Source organism: Dermacentor albipictus, chromosome 1 (assembly GCF_038994185.2).
Source record: "Dermacentor albipictus isolate Rhodes 1998 colony chromosome 1, USDA_Dalb.pri_finalv2, whole genome shotgun sequence".
NCBI lineage: Eukaryota > Metazoa > Arthropoda > Arachnida > Ixodida > Ixodidae > Dermacentor > Dermacentor albipictus.
In genome coordinates, this window is record NC_091821.1 from 445,758,194 (window position 1) to 445,775,486 (window position 17,293).

Here is a 17,293-nt window from a genome sequence, read left to right on the forward strand (position 1 = left end):
TAAATAACCTTAAAAGTATTCTAGCAGATAGAAGCTATCCCGAAATTCCTCTCGGCAGGGCTTATAACGTCGCGTCAAGATGGGAGAGGCAATCTAAATTAGCTAAGAAATAGTGTACACCCAAATCTGACAGACCGCCAGCCTTTATAACTGTGGCGAAAGACGACAACGACAGACGCGGCATGACGTGGGAAATGGAAGGACGCGCTCGAGGGTTGGCGGAAGAGAGAAAAGAATAATCCACCCATTTCTTGGCCAATGCCCCTTCGTGGGTAGGAGCCACACACGTGTAGGCAACAGCAACAACCGGAAGACACGAACGAACGGGAAGTGGCAGGCCACTCCCGCATAGAGGGTTTGTGCCAGTGTTAGGGAGACAAGACAACACAAGCGCTGAGCACGAAGGCCAATCGAACGAGCCGAAGAAGATCGAGCAACGAGTGCCGAGAGGGCTACCCGGGTTGTGCCGCTGGGCAGCCTCATGGCGGGCCATCGAGCCAAGGTCCTGATGTGGCCGGTGCCTGGCCGGTTCCGGTGCTTTCGGGAGTTTTGGTGACACTACCAGGAATCCTGAGCTACTACCCCAGTGGCGTGTTGCCTTGTCACCACCACCGCTACCCAACCCAAGACCTATTCGCCACCTACGGCGGGCCAACGAAGATTATAACCACACGTGAGTGAACTCAGAGGGCCGTATGCCGCTACGCGCAGACTTCACGCGTTAATGGGCGAGGTACGGGAACTGTGCAGTGCGCCACGTCGTAGGATTCTGCGCATTAGTAGACAACCTTAATTCGTGCTAAGTTTCTAACTGTGGAAGAGTGCAGTGTTGTAAAAACTGTCCACCTGTGCATCCTACCCGACTGTCACCTTTGAGACCTTCCTCTCCGCACCTCACGTCAACAAACGTGAGGGTCCACCTTATCACCCTACAAAAAGAAAAGCATTCTAAGGCCCTCTCAAACACAAAGATCCTACGGAATTGCGACCCAATGTTATCAAGTAACGAGCGTCTGAGAAAAGCGTTCCCGCTGGTAACAAGGGTGACCTATTGCCGCATCATAAGCAATATAACATATTAATGCGCAACAAAGTCAGCTAACATCATTCCCCGTAATGAAAGCATGCTGTCGATCCTCGAACCTGCAGGAATCTTCAAAGCTACATCAAAATTAAAAGAACCGCATAGAATAATACACAAGAAGTGAGAAATACCTCTACTTGTACTAGTTCGGATCCGATATGCATGGTTTAATGTTCCCTTTGTAAGAAACCACATATCGGTGAAACGGAACAATGAACTTCGCATTAATCGGAAATTGCCCAGACAAAGCTCAAAAGCTTCGCAGCACCGTCGCCGAGCATATAAACCAACTGGACCTTGACTTTGACGAACTTTAACTCTACATTCTACAGTCTAATTTTCGTTGTGTGCGACACAGAAGAAAATACAGAGAATCATACCTCATTCAAGAAAACACTATCAACTGCTATAGTCCTTCGTCATGGAAAACAGCAATAGTTATTCTGTAATATAAATCTGGTGACAGGCAATGTTTTTCGATTTATAAGCCGATCTCTGTAACGTCATACTCATGCAAAATGTCGCAGCACATATTACACAGGCCTATTTCAGACTTCCTTGTTAATAACATTATGTTATCTAACTTTCAACATGGTTTTCGTCATACTGCAGTACTGCCACTCAATTGCTACAATTTATTCATGGCATCGTTGGCGCGCTTGATTTAGGTTATCAAACTGATTCCATCTTTATTGACCTCTCTAATGCTTTTGATAGCTACTCACTCCAAAACTTTATGCAAGCTTGACTCAATATTTAACAATCCTTGTTGACTGGATTACAACTGTTCTCACTGGCCGTTCACAAAGCTTTTATTTTGGAAACACTAACTTAGTGCTGTTGACGTAACATCCAGTTTGCAGCAGGGTTCCGTCCTGGGGTCAGTACTCTTCTTGTTGTACATCAATGACCTACATTCTAACAAACCTGTTAATATACGTTTATACGCGGACGACTACGTGCTTTATCAAAGATCACTTCCCTTAGAGATCATATTCATCCTAACGATTCCTTTGACCATTTCTGCCAATGGTGTAAAACCTGGCAAATGGCTATAAACTTTAAGAAAATCATGTATATGCACGTCGTTTTGTAGGCGTGTGTTTGCATCCACATTTTCTTATACATTTAATGGTTGAGCACTAGAAAAAGTTTCTGAATATAAATACCTGGGTCTTTCTTTTACACATAACATGTCCTGGTCTCATCATATCAAATACATCTGCAATAAAGCACTTAGAAAGCTGGGCTACTTACGGCGTACTCTGCGCGCCGCTCCTTTACAAGTTAAAGTGATCACTTACAAAACCGTTATCCGCCCACTTTTGGAGGATGCCAATGTGGTATGGAATATGCATAACAAATCAGACACCCCGAAGTTCGAAATGGTACAGAAAAAGGCTATCAGGTTCATCTAACATCAAAATGATAGCAACTTTTCTCCGTCTTCTAAATTTTCAGAGTTAAATCTAACTACTCTCAGCATCCGTCGCAACGTAGAATCCCTAAAGCGCTTGCACTCATTAACTCACCGCACACTTCTTCGCTTAGTTAATTCATAAAATTTGCTGAACTTTTCTCATCTAGGAGGTATCACCATCTTAATATCGTACCCTATCGGTCATGTACTAATGCGTTTAAGTATACTTTTTTTTTGTCATTACCCATTGAATATTGGAAGCCGTCGCCTGGTGGCCATTCGTTCTCTTCCGTTGAATGATTTCTTGTTTAACTTGATTGTGATTGATACATTCTAGGTTCTGATTTTTTCTCTTTGCCCTTTGCACATTTTTGTATGACACACAACTGTACAATTCCCCACTCCTGCCATAGCCCTATAAGGGCTGCAGTATCTAAAAATAGAAAAGAAATGAAAGAATCCATAGGTCAAGGACATTGGAGCCAATAGATAAAGGCTTCATAGGGAGCTTTAAAATCCCTTCGCTAGCATTTTTTCCCACCAGCACCATTTTCTGCCGCTTTTCTTATCCTCTTTCTGAGAGACGATAACTCAATGACGTCCAGTGCGACAGATAATCACCCCCTCCCCCCTATGTCGTCCAAGTCTCTTCCACGAAAAACACACAGCCGGCTGACGCACAGCCATGTCACCGGCCGTGTCAATAGCATCCCTTTCTTTTCAGTTATACACCCTCGCTACTAACACACCTTCAGACCTTGCCTCATCCACCCACCTTACCCTCTCTGCCTTTCAGAAGAACCCTACCTATTTATGCTGTGCCGAGGAAAGCATATGTCACCTTGAAAAAGACAAGTTCACGTGTCGAAACGCTGGCTCACGCTTTTGCCTTGTTCTAATTTTGCTTGTCCTATTTAGATCGTACAGTAAGGAAATCCGCCTTAAAGTGCTCAGGGAGAAATAAAGAAGAATGAATTAACGTCTTTGTTGATGCATGCCTATGCGAAGTTCCCATTGGTATGTACTTTGCAAGTGTGGCCACGCTGGATCTCTCATGCAGGATATAAAGGGAGATTCGAAAAACGTGTTCAAAATACTTTATAAATAAAGGCGATGTATTAATTGAGACATTTTCATGAGATTGTATTATTATAAGCACATATCTTTCGTCTTTACCCGAGTAAATCATTAGACAAATGATTATGCAAATGACCCCATTTAAATATTGACTGAGAGAGCAAAAAAATGACCAACATTTAGGACTTGAAAGTTCAGCCTTGAGACACTTCATAGTTATTCCCCGATATGCAAACTGGTAGTGCTGCAAATTTGTGCAGCGTAATAAATTACAGTTATTGGGACGCAAACCATTTGAAGTATGTGATTTGATTACGTGCCACTGAAGTTATTATTGCAGATGTTCGAAAGAAACAGCTTTCCTGGAAGTCTTGCGGCTGCCTTTTGTTTTTAGTCGCGCGACAAGGAGGTGCGTGTTCGAGGAAGCGCACGCACCTATAAGGAACCGTTCCTGCCACCATGCTTCACACACTGATGTACAGTGCTCACGCGCCCATGCTCTGCGCGTGCGTGTGAAGGTTCCATAGCCTGGCGGCTATTACTGCACCCTTTATTGCAGGGCTGTGTTATCAGAGACACGGAGCAGCACAGGGAGTATGACTCTGACCACAAGCGTTGACAACCTGTCTACCTGGTATCATCAGAAGCAACTACGTTCTTCCAATTTTCTCGACTAGGCGGGCCCATGAGTCTCACAAACGAACCACTGCGATGCTTTAGAGAGCCATGGCGAGTGCTTCTACAGGACGACCTCACCGAATGTTCTTTTTGTCTGAGTGTCTGCATATATGGATAGCATGTCTTGGATGGTGCAAAGTAAACTGTCTGTGAAGGAATCCATCTGCTGGCGGATCGAATACGCAATTCAACTTTCGAAAAATCAGGCAGAGTACACCTTTCGATGAAGGCTGCCGTGTGTGCAATTAACATTGAAGCAATGTAGCGATGCAATGGATGAAAGCAAACACGTCACTTTAGGGGGCAGCTTTAGCTTGAGCGAACTCCGATTAGTTTACTCAAATACGTGTAAAATGCTGAAATGCTTTTATGAGGCAATTTCTAGAGTATTTTATATGAACCTCCTTCCATTTCAGAGAGAAAGCTGCGTCGCAGGAGCTCTAGGAAGCGCAACTGCTTATTTAGGACCTCAAAGTCCTCACAAAAGAGTTCCCGAAGTTTGGTAAGTCTAAAGAAAATGGAGGTACCTGGTCTCTGCATACATAACTATGCAGCTAAAACTGACATCCAAGTTGTGTAAACTGCCCCGTCTCGAGCATTTAGGGTGAAGAAGTGGTATGCATGAATTTGCGACCTGAATGAAATCACTATAACGTTTACAAGGTGTTTGAAAAAACTTTCAATTCAGCGCTAAATTACCGAGTGGTGTTTAGCACATCACTTTTTTGCGATTCAAGTATATCTTAAGTTACAACTTACAATTTGCGATAATGTTAGTTTGTTAAGTTGCATAGTTGTAAACTTGACATTTGGTAAAACGGACACCGACCAAGAACAGTGAAAGAAAAGTGAACAAGGGCCCCGTATGGCAGCCGAAACTTCTTGATTTCTTTTCGTTTATGTTTTAAGTTGGCATCCGTCTTACCTTTGACTATGAGCAATCCCGACCAGACGAGTTTTCGTTGAACTCTTGATTTCAAACTTGGCATCTTTTTTTTATTTTAGGATAATCAGGCATGTTCCTAAGAACAGTGGTATCGCATACAGTCAAGATCGGCTTCCTATAGATACACGATGTATATCTTTATTCTTTGAAATTCAAAAAGTTTAATCGAAATAACTGCAGTGGTTGGCGAGAGAACCGATTTCTCCATTCCCATGAATTTAGCAGCTTCCGAGGTAGACCGCCCTCGTAGTAGCTCAGCTGCCCGGCTGCGCTTGGACGGCGTCCAGATCCCATGGAGCAAGGCAGCCAGCCAGCTGGGGCTGCGCATTGCCCATCGGCTGACCTGGCTGCCGGCTACCAAGACCCTGTGCGCCCAGACGCTTCGGGTCCGCAAGGCGATCTCACAGCTCCTTGCTCGTGGACAGGGCTGTACTACAAGGTGGGCTCTGCAGCTCTTTGAAGCGGCAGCCACTTCACGGCTACTGCATGCCCTACCTCTTGTGGCGCTGCCCCCACCCCGCCTACGGAAACTGGCGCTGCAGCACCGGTCAGCAATATGGCTCCGTCTTGGCGTTCCCCGAACCTCACAAGTGGCCGCCACTTCGACTGAGGCAGGTGCCTGGCCTCTGTCATTACTCTTCCTGCAACAGGGGCTACGACACATTGATCGCCTACACCATGCCGCAGATGGCCAAGCACTCCTGGCCCGCCTACGCTCCCGGCCAGTATCACACGTGGGACGGCTATATGGCCTCCATAACGATCGAAGTCATAGGGGACACGCTTGCAAACGCTGTACAGCCTCCACCACCACATCGACCACCAATCCATACCTCGATGGAGCTGCCAGGTGTCTCGAAGAACCGTTCCCAAACTTGTGCCCTGCAGCAGACGGCAGCCTCTCCCCTCCAAGAGAGACTTGGGGACCACATTCACATCTGCGTGGATGGATCCGTGATACCGGAGATGGGCTTATCAACAGCAGCCTGCGTTGCACCGGCCCTACAAAAGCACAAAACGTGCCATCTCCCGGGACATGCAAGCTATACCGCAGCAGAGCTACCAGGACTTTACCTTGCTGTGGACCTACTGGCAGAGGAGCTACGAGTGACCCCAGCAGCCATTTTCTGCGACTCCAAGGCGGCGCTGCTCTGCCTGCAGAACCCTGAGAGGGCTAGCCTTGCGGTTGCGCTGTTCTCTTGAAGACTGACGGCCCTTCAGGGCGCAGGATGCTCACTATCCCTCCATTGGCTACCGGCACACGGATCGCGGGCAATGAAGAGGCGGACACTTGCAAAAAGTGCCCACCACTAAAGCGTCCCCTTCAGCCCTGCTGTAACGGTCGCAGACTTCTCGAGACACAGGCTGCGCCGGCACATCATCGCCTGCCACCTGGACAAACGGGTATCCCTGGGGCGGCCTCCACGGCCTCTTCCACAGCATGGTCTGTCACGAAGGGATGCCTCATTGCTGCTCCGACTGCGACTTGGCTGCTACTGGACGGCAGCCCGCCGGCACTACCATGGGAAAGCCACTTCGACAGCCTGTACCTCCTGTGGTGAACCAGAGACTCTGGAGCACATCTTCCTGGCCTGACTTGCTCACCTGCAGTACCGCGGCTGACTGCTGCAGGAGTTTCATCGCTTGGGGCTCCCGTGTTCACGACAGCAAGATATCCTCTTCCCCTGCCGTAATCAGCTACCAGCCTTTCTAAGTGTCGTCGAGCACCTCGACTCGTCGGGGCTCTCAGTGAGACTATAGGAAATTTCGACAAAGTCGGATGGTCTAATGGCCATCCCACCACCTCGGGCTTCCGATCCGCCCCTACTTCGCTTCTGCTGGGCCAACTTCTATACCGTCTACATCCAGCCTACTCCTCCGGTCGAAACCATCGGGACCTCCCGGCCGGACTGCTCTGATGCTGCTGGGACGACCCTCTACCTTTCTCCATCCTACTCTCTCTCACTTTTAACCCCTTCTCCCCGCCCTGCTGGCACTGAGTGGTGCTCCCACATGGGTTGCAGCAGATAGTGCTAGCCTTTCCTCCTTCCCCACAAGAACCACTTACTTCTCTCTCCTCGTAGTAGCTGCTGATTTGCAGTGCTGACACTTGCGGCAGTCTTTTATATACACTTGCGCACATCTGGCAAGAACTCCAATTAGCCTAGACGTGAGGAAGAAGCGGAAGAAACTGGTACATAATAAGCCTATCAATGAGTTCGCGGTAAGAGGGAAAATAGGGCGATTCCAGACCAAGCTACAGAACAGGTATTCGGCTTTAACTCAGGAAGATGACCTTACTGTTGAAGCAATGAGCGACAATATTGTGGGCATAATAAAGGAGTGTGAAGTGAAGTCGGTGGTAACTCCGTTAGGCAGGATACCGGTAAGCTATCGCAGGAGATGAAAGATCTGATCAAGAAACACCAATGTATGAAAGCCTCTAACCCTACAGCCAGAATAAAACTGGCAGAACTTTGGAAGTTCATCAACAAGCGTAAGAGACCTGACATAAGGAAGTATAATGTGGATAGAATTGAACATGCTCTCAGGAACGGAGGAAGCCTAAAAGCAGTGAAGAAGAAACTAGGAATTGGCAAGAATTACATGTATGCGTTAAGAAACAAAGATTTAGATTATGGGGTTTTACGTACCAAAACCACTTTCTAATTATGACGCATGCCCTAGTGGAGGACTCCGGAAATTTTGACCACCTGGGGTTCTTTAACGTGCGCCTAAATCTTAGTACACGGGTGTTTTCGCATTTCGCCCCCATCGAAGTGCGGCCGCCATGGCCGGGATTCGATCCCGCGACCTCGTGCTTAGCAGCCGAACACCATAGCCACTGACCAACCATGGCGGTTAAAGAGACAAACCCGGCAGTATCAGTACTAATATGGATGAGATAGTTCAAGTGGCTGAGGAGTTCTGTAGAGATTTATACAGTACCCGTGGCACCCACGACGATAATGGAAGAGAAAATAGTCTAGAGGAATTCGAAATCCCACATGTAACGCCGGAAGAAGTAAAGAGAGCCTTGGGAGATATGCAAAGGGGGAAGGCAGGTGGGGAGGATCAGTTAACAGCAGATTTGTTGAAGGATGGTGGGCAGATTGTTCTAGATAAACTGGCCACCCTGTACATGCAATGCCTCATTACCTCGAGCATATCGGAATCTTGGAAGAACGCTAACATAATCCTAACCCATAGGAAAGTGGACGCCAAGGATTTGAAAAATTATAGACGGATCAGATTACTGTCAGTTGCCTGCAAATTCTTTGCTAAGGTAATAGAATCAGGAACACCTTAGACTTCAGTCAAGCAGAGGACCAGGCAGGATTCCGTAAAGGCTACTCAACAATAGACCATATTCACACTGTCAATCAGGTGATAGAGAAGTGTGCGGAATATAACCAACGCTTATATATAGCTTTCATTGATCACGAGAAAGCGTTTGATTTGTCGAAACCTTAGCAGTCATGGAGGCATTACGGAAGCAGTGTCTAAACGGGCCGTATGTAAAAATACTGAAAGATATCTATAGCGGCTCCACAACCATCATAGTCTTCCATAAAGAAAGCGACAAAATCCCAATATAGAAAGGCGTCAGGCAGGGAGATATGATCTCTTCAATGCTATTCACAGCGTGTTTAGAGAGGTATTCAGAGACCTCAATTGGGAGGAATTGCGGATAAAATTTATTGGAGGATGCCTCAGTAACTTGCGATTCGCTGGTGATGTCGCCTTGCTTGGTAACTCAGTGGATCAATTGCAATGCATGCTCACTGACCTAGAGAGGCAAAGCAGAAGAGTGGGTCTTAAAATTAATCTGCAGAAAACTAAAGTAATGTTTAACAGCCTCGGAAGAGGACAGGAACTTACAACAGGTAGCAATGCACTGGAAATGGTAAGGGAATACATCTACTTAGGGCTGGTAGTGATAGAGGGTCCGCATCATGAGGCGGAAATAATCAGAAGAATAAGAATGGGCTGGGGTGCGTTTGGCAGGCATTCGCAGATCATTAACAGCAAGTTGCCATTATGCCTCACGAAAAAATTATATAATAGCTGTGTCTTACCAGTACTCATCTATGGGGCAGAAACCTGGAGGCTTTCGAAAAGAGTTCTACCTAAATTGAGGTCAGCGCAACGAGCTATGGAAAAAAGAATGATGGATGTAACGTTAAGGGATAAGAAAAGATCAGTTTGGGTGGGGGAACAAACGCGAGTTAATGACATCTTAGTTGAAGTCAAGGAAAATAAATGCGCACGGGCAGGACGTGTAATGAGGAGGGAAGTTAACCAATGGTCGTTGAGGGTTACGAACAGGATTCCAAAGGAAGGAAAGCGTAGCAGGGGGCGGCAGAAAGTTAGGTGGGCGGAGGAGATTGAGAAGTTTGCAGGGACGACATGGCCACAATTAGCACATGACCGGGGCAGTTGTAGAAGTATGGGAGAGGCCTTTGCCCTGTAGTGGGCGTAACCAGGCTGGTGATGATGATGATGATAATGATGACATCTATAAAGCTGCAGTTGCAGCTCTCAGGCGAGAATTCATGAGAAGTTCAGGCGTGCGGACGTATAGTTCGAGTAGGTACCTAAACTTTATGGCGACACTGAAGTCGGTGAGAACTGTTGTTGATAGGCTATGTGAGCCATGTGATTCCTTTATCCCTTAGTTTCACCCTCCGAGCCTGAGACTATATGGACAGGAGTGATCACACATATGCAAATGGACTCTTAACAATATTACAGAAAAGAGCAAATTACTGAACAATAACATACCACACAGTGAATGGAAGAGAATAACAAAGTTAGTTTAATTATTGTTATTTACTAAAACAGTACGATACTGGCCATGACTGACAATGGCTGCTATAGATTAGCTATGGTGATGGCATGCGGTTGATCTTCAAGATAGGAAAGGGAGAGACCAAGATGCTTCCCAACTACATGGATGCTTAGGCACTGCAAAGTGCGTAAATTATCATATGTGTACCAATCGCGATAAGATTCAGCCGTCGATTCCTTATATTCTGCAACTAGTTTTTTAACAATTTCATAATTCCAGAAAGAAGTGATTTATAGTTGAGAACGATGCTTGCACTGTGCTGACATCTAAGCAAATTTTTCTTACATTAGCATGTCTTCGTACACCTGCTATTATTTTGCAATGTAGCGAGGAATCTAATTGGTTTCTGCTTTCCATAACGCCATATCGTTACCGAATCTAAGTATCTTCAAATATAAAACTCCATCCTTGGTGTACACCGAATGGTTCGAAATAACCTGAAGGTTTCATTCATGCTGTTACAACTGTTAGCATACACGGTCATCTATTTTTCCCTCCTAGAAAAGGGTTGTCCCCGACTACGCATTTCACATAAGCGCGTCGGCGATGACGTACGTGACAACGGTCCTTTTAAGAAAGCACTGCGCACAAAACATTACATATGAAATAACATATGGCCTCAACAGATTACCTGTTTGTACACCTGTAAGCATAGGTGAAATTGTCATTAATGCATGGCGATAACACACGTGGCCTGCGAAATCATGTTGTGACGCCCTGGTAAAAGCACAACACGACATTCTTCAGATGTAGACGTCAGTTTTAACCAGGATGCTAGTCCTTCTATCTGTAAATTAGCAATCAAGCTTCTTTGCCTGACGTGTCTTTTGTCATTCTATATAAATGCATGTGTGCCAGAGGTTTTTGTTGAAGAGCATTGTGACTTTCCGTTTGTAATTATTGATTCTTTCGCTAAAGACACAGCAGATCCTGTGTACATGCTTTAACCTGCGCCAAGAATCTTCGTTGAAACAACTTTATTTATATTGCCAAATGCCCGCCAGACATTTACACGTCATTTCCCGCCGCAGAAGTTTTGCGCCGTTTGGCTGAGCTGCGCTGCTCAAATAAACTTTTCCTGTACTGTACCCTGGTTTTCTGCATAGCGAATACGTGCTGTGAGTAAAGCGTTGGTTATTGGCTTTCAGGATGCACTTACGTCACATCATGCTGCTTCAAACGCCAAGAACTCCTACATTACTATGATTTATATGCTCAACTTTGCTCACTATAGGCAACAAATTTTGTAGACTTTGCTCATGCGACCGCCGATCGCAACACTACGTGACCCTCACGACCAACGCGACCGTACAATACGCAGTCTCTGACGATGACCAAGTTTGATTACAAGGCTACTGCGATGAAACCAGCAACGGTAATCCTGAGGGAAACCGTCTAAAAATCGCCGTTTTAATAAAAGAGTTATGCACATGTCAGTGAATATTTATTGCAGTAGGGACATCCAAGTTCGGATATGTTATTTCAATGCACAGTTCCGTAGATAACATAGCCGGTCATCGGCACATCTGTAGGTTCAGGGAGTTGGCAACATAAACTGATTTGTCCGCTGTGTGGTCGCCACTCACTAAAATGCATCCACGGAAAACGCTGAGTTTGAAGGAAAAAACGGTCCACGCTTTAGGTTTATAAAGAAAGGAATACGAGTGACATCAGGGAACGCAAACAGTAAACGTCAAAATAAGTGGTTGCTGGGGGAGTGCGTGTCATCTCTTGTTCTGTGCACGTCCAAATGCATTTTAGCCGCTAGCTGGTGTAAAATGGTGGGTGTGCATTACAATTCGAAATGCCTCGCTTGTATATATGTCCCGGTGCCATGCAGCACTTCGCAGCCTGTTCTACTTTTGATATATATCAAACCCGATAATAAACAACTTCAACCTTCTAAAAGCGTGCATATCTAAGGAAAGCCACCAGAAGCCTTTGTCCAGCTGAAACGCGCCATGAGATAGCAACACAATTACCAAGACTGAACTGATTTGAATACGGTTCATTGTACTAGTCCACGTGTGCATCTCGGACAACCTAGAGAGGCTTATCAGCTGCCACTATTGCCATCACATGCAAAAATTGCAAGGACGTAATACCTTTCATAGCAAGTATTCTTTCCAACCAATCTGGTACGTGTCTGAAAGGTCGTTTTGTTAGTGACTAGTAGGGAAGACGCAAGCTATCTTCACCGTATGTATGGTAAACGTGACAGTCTTCAAGCCAGTTCACGTATAGGTAGGTTTCTCCTGCCAGAACACATAGATAAAAGAAAGAGAAAAAAAAACGTTTTATGGATATGTAAAGAACGCTACCGGCTTGTAAGAATACGCCATTATGTTACCCTGCATGGGTCAGGAAGCGGGTATAAAAATGCCATAGGAAGAGAAGAGCAGAAAAAGGAAATAAGGCGTATCATGTTATCTGGAGATGAGAGAGGTGCGATGGAGCTGAGGCAAATGTACTAAACCTCCGTTAAGCCAATGTTTTAGAGGAATGCAATAAGAAAGGCTGAATGTTGATCTCGCTTTGAAGAAAGCATATGGTCTGGTATTACTCATAGCTCATGTGGGTCTTGCAAAGTAAGGTCCGCTCTACTGCAATTGCAAGTCTTTTTAATTCTGTTTGTTGGAAATTCCGATAGCAAGCATGATATGAGTTCCACAACTTATAAAATGCTACAGCTACCGTAATAAGGAACGATGATGAGTTACCGAGAGCACAATTATAAATATTCGTAATTTTCTTGTTGAGATGAACCCGATCGGCACAGTGTCCCACAGTGACAACCAACCTGATACGCAAGTCTTTATTTTAGGACAGGATCAACTAAATGTAGAACGCGATGCTGATTTCTTTGATGCATGGGACATCGTAAAGTATATTCGCCTGAAATTCCTTGAATAGAGACCTCTGTGGGAAGGTCTGTTGCATTGTCGAAGAATTTACTGTAATGTTATTGTGTAGCCAACGAGAGTGTCCATATAATGAATGTAAGCAATTAAGCAATGCTTCAGACATGTTACTTGTTACGAGTCCTGTTTGTGCTGTACTGCATGTTCTGTAGGTTTGCTTTTAGGCCCGTGAAACTCAATTATCCTACTGGTCTTTGCGGTAACGCCATAAGATTTAACTGAGCTGCTTGGAGAATGTCGTCGTGGAGGAGAAAATCGGTGACTTCTGTTGCGCAACTAGTCGGCAACGCCTTTGTTATCGCATAGCGTGTCGCGTAATCAGTAACAATGGCAATCCATTTATTCCCTCTAGTCGTCGTCAGAAAAGGGCCAAGCAAGTCAAGGCCTGCGCGAAAGAGCGCTTCAGACTGAGCTTGAATTGGATGGAGCAATCCGACAGGTGCCAGGGGAGGATTGTTCCAGCGCTGACACAATTCGCAAGTTGCGACATAATGACCCACTTAGCGGTAGAGACCCAGCCAGAAGAACTAGCGTCGTACGCGGTGGTATGTAGGCAAAACTCCAAGGTGTCCCGCCGTCGATGCACCGTGAAGCTGTTCGAGACCGACGGATCGCAAATGACGAGCAAGGACAAGAAGCAACTCAGGGCCGTCAGGGTGGATATTACGGTGGCAGAGGTAGCCGTCATGCAGCACGAATATTCGGCACATGCCGTCGGTGCGGCAAGATTGCACTCTGGCGATGCATAGCATTGTTCAGCGTGCATTTTGGTGATGTCAGTGAAAGCCATCACGCAGATCACCGGATCATGCGCAACAGGATCGGAAGGATCCACGGGGTGACGCGAGAGGTAGTCAGCGTCCTTGTGGAGGTGTCTAAGCATGTAATGGACACTAAATGAAAATTCTTGCAGCCGCAAAGCCCAGCGACCGAACGCTCGCCGTCCAGTCGGGTCCCGAAGGAAATACAGCCAGCATAGTGCGTGATGGTCTGTCCCAACCGAAAATGTGAGGCGTACAAATATGGCCGTAAATTGGCCACAGCCTAAACTAACGCCAAGCACTCACGCTTGGTGATCGAGTAATTTCTCTCGGCAGGTGACAGCAGGCGGCTGGCATATGATATCACACACTCGGTACTATTCTGTTGTGGGGCCAGAACAGCGCTGATGCCATGGCCGCTTGCGTCAGTGTGGACTTCGGTCGGTGCAGATGGATCAAAGCGGGCAAGTACGGGAGTGATTTTTGTCACACAAATAGTAACACTAAAGAAAATTCCCGCAAACAAAGGACAATTTCAATTGAACTCAAAAGAAGTTTCTCAGGACTAAAACTTAGAGCTAGAATAACAATGACACTAATACGTCTGCATAAGTGCCACTTTTCTTGTCCCCGTAACATTCGATATATTAAGTATAAAGGATAGTTATTTTTTTTTCTTTCAAGTACAGGCATTCATTCCGCAGTAAATAATCAGTCGAACCCACTCAGACAGGAAATAACAGCTGCAGTAGGAGGTTTGTCTCACGTATTGTTTAAGAAAAAGAAACTGAGACGAGCAAGACCCACCGAGAAATAAATTGGTTGAAGCCAATTACTTTTGCATAATATGGCGCAGGGCAACTTGTATAACATAGTTTCAGGCATCAACTGGTATGAACTGCGGCACTTTAGAATAGTATCAGCAGCTACACTTCCATGGGAGGAAAGAAAGGCAGATATTCCTGGGTAGGTATGTCCTAAGATAAAGTAGCGCACGCTTTATCCCCGCTCCCTAGAATGCGCTACATATTGCATTCCTTGATGAATGCCCAATATTTGGTGCATCTGCAATAGAAATATTCCTCCCGCAACGCGTTGGGATGAAGGACTATTCAATCGGCTGACCAGGGTATTTGCCGAGACTTGTGACATCCTGCCTCTAATTTAATTTTGCTGGTAGACAGTAGTTGGTGCAGCATTAGCGTGTAACGCTGTCTACGCAAACTTTGCGAAGGAGTACTATTCAATGACAATGGCTGCCTCAACGCAATCCGTCCACAAATTATACCCTTGTCATTAGCAGAGATGGACACACAAAGCTCGTTCAGCTGCGGCGACAATGACACCTCCTGTCAATCCCACCTGCAATAAGTATTATTCTGTTATTTTTGCATCTAAGCACTCTCTTAGAAGCCATGAGGACACACTCTTCTGGAGAAGGAAATGAATTCACTTGAACAGAAGAGATCTGCCAAACACAATGCTGTATCCGTCATCTCGTCCATTGAAGGACCTGGCCAGGTACAACACCTGACGATAATTTCCTTCATATCAAAGCAGCACTTCGCTTTGTGTTACACGATTCATTACGTAACGTTGTTTAGCTATAACTTTTTAGGGAAGATCACACAGATGGAGTGCGAAGTATATGCAAGGACGGCGTTGTTCATGAGCACTACATACGGCCCGACTGCATATTAGCGTATTATGAAAGGCTTGCCGCATGGAGCTGTGCTCAGCCCTTTATAGCTCCATTGTACTCATAGTACCCTAAAAAATATTTGGCCTATGACGTTTACATAATGATCGATGGAAACTACATCAGCGTTTGCTGCTGAGCAGGGCCTACAGAAAATGTGACGTCTCCCTGCAGTGGCAAGAGCAAACGCTCACTAACACCTTCACTTACTACCCACAAATAGGTTTTCGTAGATAAAGATAGAACTTCACTTACATGCTCATTGCATAGGGCTTGTGCCCTGCGTCGCAGCTTGCATCCACGGCATTTTAAGGAACTTAATGAGCGTTTCTCGTAATCAGTGGTTATACAGGGGTCCCAAAACAGAGTATTACTTTTTACGTGCAAGCTTAACTGACCAGCTCGTGAAATTGGTGGTGTTTGTCTGAAGCCGCGAGGCAAGTGAACGAAGAAAGCGTCGTCTGCACATTTAAATAGCGCTATAGACAACGAAAACGCAGAAATTTGAAGATAGGAATCGTTAAGCGTCCTTTATGCTCTCGAAAGTAACACTGAAAAGAAAGCCTGATATTCCGCTGCTGAAATTTTTGCTGTTAATGGACAAAAAAATGCGAAATGCTAACTCCCTTGCTATTCAACAATACGTTCAGCATGCATTGGGAGGTGGTTAATTGCGATACTATATTGCGTTCTGTTATAGGGGTGCTCCCCCTTACCACCGTGCTTTACGCGTACTCGGAAGCCAACCGGTACTTCGAGCGCCACTTCCTCAACTTCGGAAGTCCCTGCAGCGCGTGCCATCGCTTCTCATCGCAGGCGCTGCAACCAGAGGCGCAGCGTCTCAACGACAGCGTCTCAAATCGCTGGCTGCCACGCGGGAAGAATGCGACCATGCTACCCTTTCCACCGTGTCATTATGCGGTACAGAACGGTACTGCAGTGCCAGTGGTACGATCATACTGTGCCACAGCGTGGTTCCAGGAGCTCGCGCCGGCTTTATCTTGAAAGCGGTCTTCTTTACGGTCACAGTCTAGGTGGGCCGACGGCTCGTAGCTTTACGCGCGCCATGTTCTCAGCGCTCAGTTCGCGTTGAAGCGATAGGCAGCACGAAGGTCACTTCGCTCTCTGCTGCTGACGGCATTCCTCACGCCAGCGCTTTGACAGCGACTGTCGGCGGTCATCGAGTGTGAGGTATGCATGTCTGCCTGTGCGCGCTGACGCTATGCTAGGTAATTTAGAAATATAAGCGAATGTTTACAACGGCGCGTTCTACACTGGCCGCTGCTGCGTATGGCGCGGCCGCGCGAGACCTGTCTTGAATAAGGTCTGTGATGCGGACAGTGTGGGCGTCTAGGCGCACCGAGAGTCGATAGCGTCGTGTGCGCTATAGCACTCATACGCTTGCGCATCACCCGCCTTCACGAAGTGAAGCGTCACTATAGCTTTCTTCTCTCAGCGTTGCTCTTCGCAGAAACACATCATTAATGTAAAGGCCCCATGCATCCAACTTCAAGGTTAAGAGCAATGTATCGGTGTATTGCTTCAGGTATAATTTCAAATAAACTTACAATCCGACTTTCATGATGATGGACAAGTACTCTAAGTATGCCAATCTGGCTTCAGGTGACTCCTGAAATTATCTGCGGTCAGCATGCCTGCTGACCTTGCAGCGTGGTTTTGTTGCTGGGGGCTTCAAATGACATTAGGACAGCTGGTTGGTAAGCGCGTACACTGCTTTAAGAATCAAAATGCCAGCGAATAAAATACCTAAGAACAAAACAAAGCCGAGAGGAAGCAAAGGTAAGTTCCTCGAAGGGCGATGGATGGGCCCTGCGACCTCGTGCGCGGTTTGCTA

The 17,293-nt window shown here is 46.2% G+C and overlaps 1 long non-coding RNA gene across 1 annotated transcript; it reads left to right on the forward strand.

The window, feature by feature from the left end:
- The first annotated feature begins 224 nt into the window (after positions 1-224).
- LOC135903099 (uncharacterized) lies at positions 225-16,965 on the forward strand. The gene is made up of 3 exons (XR_010564719.1): positions 225-673; positions 4,676-4,761; positions 16,139-16,965. It is a non-coding gene; the product is annotated as an uncharacterized lncRNA (long non-coding RNA).
- The last annotated feature ends 328 nt before the right edge of the window (positions 16,966-17,293 follow it).